Source organism: Vigna umbellata, chromosome 2 (genome assembly GCF_029865625.1).
Source record: "Vigna umbellata cultivar VRB3 chromosome 2, Vumbellata_1.0, whole genome shotgun sequence".
Lineage (NCBI taxonomy): Eukaryota > Viridiplantae > Streptophyta > Magnoliopsida > Fabales > Fabaceae > Vigna > Vigna umbellata.
In genome coordinates, this window is record NC_142166.1 from 25,629,244 (window position 1) to 25,636,211 (window position 6,968).

Below are 6,968 nucleotides of genomic sequence, written 5' to 3' on the forward strand. Positions count from 1 at the left end.
TGTTGAGTGAAACACTTTACCTAGTGAGGAAATATTCCATTAGCACATGAACATCCATGCTTAATTGATTGGTCATTCATGAAAAAGAGCATTTGTTGGGTATTAACTGACTTTGTGAAACACTAAAGCATGTGCACATCTTGATTGAACTCTTGGTCATAAGTTTGATTGAAGTTTTTACTTATCTAAAAAGAGGATTTTTGAATGAGTGAACCATCATATGAATTGGTTGAAGATTGAGTTATATCTTGTTTGCTTGAGGACAAGAAAAATTCTAAGTTTGGGGTTGTGATAACAGTTGAAAAACTGTTATTTTCATGCTTAAAATTGACACAAAAAGCAACCTTTACACTTAGAAACTAGCTTGAAATCATGCTTTTCTTCATATTTTCAGAAATAAGAGAGTTGGACAGGTTTATGCTTGATTTCAGTGTTTTTGTGCAGGTTTTAAGGTGAATTTAGTGAAAGAAGTGAAGAAGGAGAGAGATGGAATCAGAAAAGACATCAAAAAGTACAAAAGGAGAAGCCGAAGTCACCGCTCAGCGGTAGTTTACCGCTGAGCGGCAATCAGGAGCTTACGGGAGGTCCGCTGAGGGGCAAAATGGCCGCTGAGGGGAAGAAACGACTCACGCACTTACCGCTGAGCGGTACTTTATGTTACCAATAAGGAGTATTGGTAAAACCTGAAGATGTATTTTGATGATGCTGCAACTTATAGATTTTGGATGTAGTAGGAAAATATTTAAAAAAGCAACTTGTAGATTTTGAATGTAGTAGGAAAATGTTAAACGTTGTAATTTTTACTATTGTGTCAGCAATGAGAGCAGGCCAGTCGATGTGTATGTGATTTAGAATCCCATACAACAGAAGTAAATCCTGCTCAGAGCATTGAGCATGGTTGGTTGCTCTAGGACATAAAATTACCGCTGAGCGGCACTTTTATGGGCTTGGACCTAATTTTCTGTAATTTACGAATAATATATAAGCTTTAGGGTTTCCTAGGGTTAGGTATCTTTGGCTGGAACGAAGCAAACACTCTCTCTTCCACCCCTTTGAAGGAGGATCTTGGATGCTCAGGCTTCCTCTTCACCTTTCTAGGGTTTTATCTTTCATTCTTTCATTGTTATTCATCTAGGTTCACCATGAATATGGTGAACTAAACTCTGTATGTTTGTTGGGGAATCAATGTAATCTTTTGAAGCTCTCATATATCGAATTTGTTTTTACATCTTTTATTTAAGACCTATGCTTTCTTTCATCAATAGTTAGGGTTTTTCCTCTTTGCTTAATGCTTGCGTTGTTTAACTCATTCGATGCATGATTATTGGTTTTGTCGATACGGGCACGTACGGGGAAGTCTAGATCCGGGGAATTTCTCCCAATATTATATTGGTTGTCGTTAAGCTCCTGCACTTATGAACTAATTATTAGGAATGCTAGGAATTGTATGAACTCGTAATTAGGGAGAAGCCTTCTTGAAAGGTACTTTAGAGAGTGGCATTAACAATGATGATTTGAATGTTGAATTCCTAAAATATATGAGAGTGGATAAGATGAAATTGACCCCCAACAACATATTCATACATATATTTCATTGAAAGTGTTTATCTTTTGCTTTTGCCATTGATCAAAACTTCATGCATACATATTTAATTTTCGTCTTTTGCATATAAAAATCCAAATATTTCGTCTTTAAGTCTTAGCTAATCAATAAACCACACAACTAAACTAGGTCGTGAGTCCTTTGGGAAGAACGATACTTGGTCTTACCAAGTTTATTACTTGAACGATTCAGTCATACTTGCCGATTGAAAAACAAGTTTGTGACATCATATTTTGGTGTTCATAAATTTGTCCATCAGATAGCTGATGAGATTAGTGTGTGTGCCAATACCTCAAATAACAAAGCACCCCTAGGACATCCCTCCTTAATCACTCACCTTTGCAAGATAGCTGGGGTGGACACTTCTGCTCCACCATTTGAAAGGCCAAGAAAAGCCATTGATGAGGCCTATTACAAACAGTACTGTGGAGGTGAGGAGGCAGCTCAGCCAGTTCCACCACGTCGTGCTCGCAGAGAGAGAGGGCAAGCATAGAGCCAGACATCTGCTGAGACACATGAAGCAGAACCGTTCCAGATGAGGGACATGTACATGTCTCTTATAGGTGCTCAGTTACAGTTCATTCATAGAGGGCAGGTGGCTACTACTGAGACGATTGTGGGGATGTATGATACACCTCCAGCTCATAGGTGGACTATGGAGGAATTCCATAATGTGGGAGCTTGGCCAGAGGAGCCGGTGCAAGGAGGAGGAGCTGAAGCAGCTGAAGCTTCAGTTAGGGAGATGGAAGAAGATGAAGATGATGATGATGATGCATTTGAAGATGATGAAGATGAGTAAGAAGAGGAAGATACAGAGGACAGCTCAGATTGATGAGGAGCTGAGATAGCATTTACTGATGAATGCTATCATGAACTTATGCTTTTGTTGGTTTAAGTGTTCTGAACTTATGTATTTTTGTTTTAGACTAGGGTTGATGTACTCTATTAGAAACCTGGTTTGTTATGATGGTTTGTTATTGACTGTGATTGTGTGATAAGTAATGCTCGATGATGATAATTGATTGATTGATGTTGAGATAAATGTGCACATTCAATGCTTATACAGGTGATTCACAAGTTTTGTGAACAAATGCAGGATATTATGATTGTGATTGTGAGATTAAGCAGGATGTGTATGTCAAATTTGAATGAGCCTATTTGTGAGGTTTTGAGCTCAGAGTTTTTATTGATTGAATGCTATTACTTTGAAAGCATGAATGATTTTGCCCAAGTTTTCTATGATTGAATCAATTGCTTGTTTTGCATCATATGATCAAGGTCGTTTGTTGGAACCCTTTTTATTGGCCAAATTCATAAAGTTAGCCCACTAAAAGAGAACACTTTGTGTTCTATCCTTTGAACCCTTAGCCTTTAACATAAATTGAAAACCCTTGTTGAAAAGCTTTACCTTGAGTTAAGTAGAAAATCTTTTGTGGTATTGTTAAATGTTCAAGTTTGGGGTTGTTGGGAAAGCATGAAAAAGAAAAAGGAAAAGCATTGAGCTAAAAGTTAAGAAGAAGAATGTGAAAAGAAAAGAAAAGAAAAAGCAAAGCTCAATGTAAAGACAAGTTGGGAAAAATAAGAATAATTGTGTTGTTATGATTCTCTTAACTCAAGGATTTTGTGATCCAGAAAAACCAATTTTCTTGTTAGCCCAGCCACGTTATAAACCATTGAAAAGTCCTTGTGATGATGCATGCTTGTAAATGTTTTGATTGTGGTTAAATGAAAGGCAAAGTTGATTCATGTGACATTGTGGTAGTGGAGTGAATGAGTGATTACCTCTTATACACTTGTGTGTGAGTGAAACACCTTACCTGGTGAGGAAGTACTCCATGAGCACATGAACATCCATGCTTAATTGATTGATCATTCATGAAAAATAGCATTTGTTTGATATTAACTGACTTTGTGAACACTAAAGCATGTGCACATCTTGATTGAAATCTTGGTCAAAAGTTTGATTGAAGTCTTTGCTTATCTTGAAAAGAAATTTTAGAATGAGTGAACCATCATATGAATTGGTAGAAGATTGAGTTACATCTTGTTTGCTTGAGGACAAGCAAAGTTCTAAGTTTGGGGTTGTGATAACAGTTGAAAAACTGTTATTTTCATGCTTGAAATTGATACTAAAAGCAACCTTTAACACTTAGAAACTAGCTTGAAATCATGCTTTTATTCATATTTTCAGAAATAAGAGAGCTGGACAGGTTTATGCTTGATTTCAGTGTTTTTGTGCAGGTTTTAAGGTGAATTTGGTGAAAGAAGTGAAGAAGGAGAGAGATGAAATCAGAAAAGACATCAAAAAGTGCAAAAGGAGAAGTCGCAACTGCCGCTCAGCGGCAGTTTACCACTGAGCGGCACTCAAAAGCTCACGGGGGATCCGCTCAGGGGCAAAATGGCCGCTGAGGGGAAGAAACCAACTCACGCACTTACCGCTGAGCAGTACTTTACCGCTGAGCGGCACACTTATGGGCTTGGGCCTAAATTTTCTCTAATTTTAGAATAGTATATAAGCTTTAGGACGTCCTAGGGTTTGTATCTTTGGCAGAAACGAAGCAAACACTCTCTCTTCCACCCCTTTGAAGGAGGATCTTGGATGCTCAGGCTACCTCTTCACCTTTCTAGGGTTTTATCTTTCATTCTTTCATTATTATTCATCTAGTTTCACCATGAATATGGTGAACTAAACCTTGTATTGTTGTTGGGGAATCAATGTAGTCTTGTGAAACTCTCATATATGGAATTTGTGTTTAAACATCTTATTTGAGATACATGCTTTCTTTGATCATTAGTTAGGGTTTTTCCTCTTTGCTCAATGCTTGCTTTGTTTAACTCATTCAATGCATGATTATTGATTTTGTCGATACGGGAACGTACGGGGAAGTCTAGATCCAGGGAATTTCTCCCAATAGTATATTGGTTGCCGTTAAGCTCCTGCGCTAAAAGAACTAATTATTAGGAATGCTAGGAATCGTATGAACTCGTAATTGGGGATAGGCCTTCTTGAAAGGTAATTTAGAGAGTGGCATTAACAATGATGAAAAGAATGTTGGATTCCTAAAGTATATGAGAGTGGATAAGATGAAATTGATAACCCCAACAACATACTCATCCATATATTCCATTGAAGTGTTTGTATTTTGTTTTAGCCATTGATCAAATTCATGCATACATGTTTATTTTCTGTTTTGCATATTAAAATCCACTTATTTCGTTCTTAAGTCTTAAATAATCAACGAATCACATAACTAAACTAGGCCGTGAGTCCTTTGGAAGAACGATACTTGGTCTTACCGATTTTATTACTTGAAACGATTCGGTCACACTTGCCGATTGTTCAACAAGTTTGTGGCGCCGTTTTTCGGTGTTCATAAATTTGTCATCAAGTTTTTGAAAGTCCACCAAGAATTGTAGTTTGCCTACACAAACCATAACATCTTCCACTACACCACAAGGCTTCTTTGAAGATCCATCCGCTATTAGCAAAGTCATCTCTATTGGCTTGAGTTCAAGATCCCCAATTCGCTTAAGTATAGATAAAGGCATCAAATTGACACTTCAACCTAAATCAAGTAGGGCTTTCCTTATCTTTCCTTCCCTATGACGCAAGGAATGGTAAAACTTCCTGGATCTTTTAATTTTGGAGGAAGTGATCTCTTCTTAATAGCTTTGCACTCATTGATCTCCTCATGTATATATCTTTTTCTTTTAGAGATTTGATTCATATGATTTACCTGAGCTGAAAATTGTTGCCATGCTTCATTCACAAGTAGATCAACATCCATTTCATTGAAGATATCTTTACAATGCCCATATTGTCTCTCTTTCTCTATTCTCTCACAATCTTTTGGATAAGGAAGAATTTTTTCAATTTTTTTCTCTTCTCTCTTTTCTTCTTTCTCTTTTCTTTCATCCTCTCCTTTTCTCTCTTCTTTTCTCTCTAACTCAACTTTTTCAACATTCACACTCACTACAACTCTACACTCTTCCTTAGGGTTAACCTCAGTATTAGCCCCAAAATTCTTATAAGGCATATCTTCCAACTTCTTAGCTATTTGGCCTACTTGCATCTCCAAGTTTCTAATGGCCGCTTCAGTGCTCTTATGGTTGGAAATAGTTACCTGCATAAATTATTGAAGAGTTTCTTCCAACTATGTTGATCTTTCATTGAGTGTAGACACTTGTTGCCATAATGATGGTTGCTGCTGTGGCCTATTGAATTGCCCTGATTGTCCAGCTTGTCCTTGACCTTGACCCATGCTTGGGTGAGGTTTCCATCCTTGGTTGTAATTACCTTGGCGATATGGAAATTGATTGGACATGAAATTTACATCTTCTAAAGCCTCCACTAGAAAAGAATATTGACCATTGATATGTTCACCACCACATAATTCACACATCTGTTGAACCTGTGCAACTCCCTTTAGCTCCTTTGGCAATTGTGCAAGTGTCTTTGTTAAATTCTCCAACTGTTGAGTTATGAGTTTATTCTGAGCGAGCAAGGCATCACTGGATTGCAATTGTAGAACCCCTTTCTATTGAATTGGAGTTCCTCTTTCACTGTGCAACTCATTGTCATTAGTAGCCATATTCTCTATCAACTCGGTTGCTTCCTCTAGAGTCTTCCATTTAATATTACCTCCAACTGAGGCATCTAACATCAACTTGGTTTGTGAACCAAGACCTCCAAGGAAAAGTAGGACTACTACTGCTTCATCAAAGCCATGCGTGGGAGTCTTTCTCAACAAAATTTTATACCGATCCCATGCTTGACCTAATGTCTCCTCCATGCCTCGTCTGAAAGAAGATATCTTTTGCTTCCCTTTGTTGACTTTAGATTGTGGGAAGTACTTGTTTAAAAACTTTGCAACCACAGCTTCCCACTCAGTGAAACTATCCTCTGGAAATGAGTTCAACCATAACTTAGCATTGCCTCCCAATGAGAAAGGAAACAAACGAAGCTTGATTGCTTCATCCGGCACCCCATTAATCTTTACAGTGTTGCAAATTTCATTGAAGGTAGTGAGATGCTCATATGGACTTTCATGCCATAGCCCATTAAATTGATTACTCTTGACCAACTGTATCAACGCTGGTTTCACCTCCATGTTTGCAGCATTAACCCTCGGCCTTGCTATACTGTTAAAATGTTGAGGGCCAACCACAGTGGTGTAATCTGCAAGAGTGCATCTACCATTATTCTCCTCTGCCATATTTTCAATGCTTTGGTTAGACCTTTGTGGTGAAGGTTGTAAAAGTGTTTCTGGAGGAGGGAAGAGTTCTCTAGATGTACGAATTCTTCTCCTCCGTCTACTCTCGTCCAAGCCTTTAAGAAGAGGTTCTAAATTTTTCTTGCTTCTTG

At 37.9% G+C, this 6,968-nt stretch overlaps 1 pseudogene; it reads right to left on the reverse strand.

The window, feature by feature from the left end:
- LOC148203696 (uncharacterized) overlaps nucleotides 1–6,714 on the reverse strand; it is a 47,266-nt pseudogene extending 40,552 nt beyond the window's left edge.
- Between the last annotated feature and the right edge of the window lie 254 nt (nucleotides 6,715–6,968).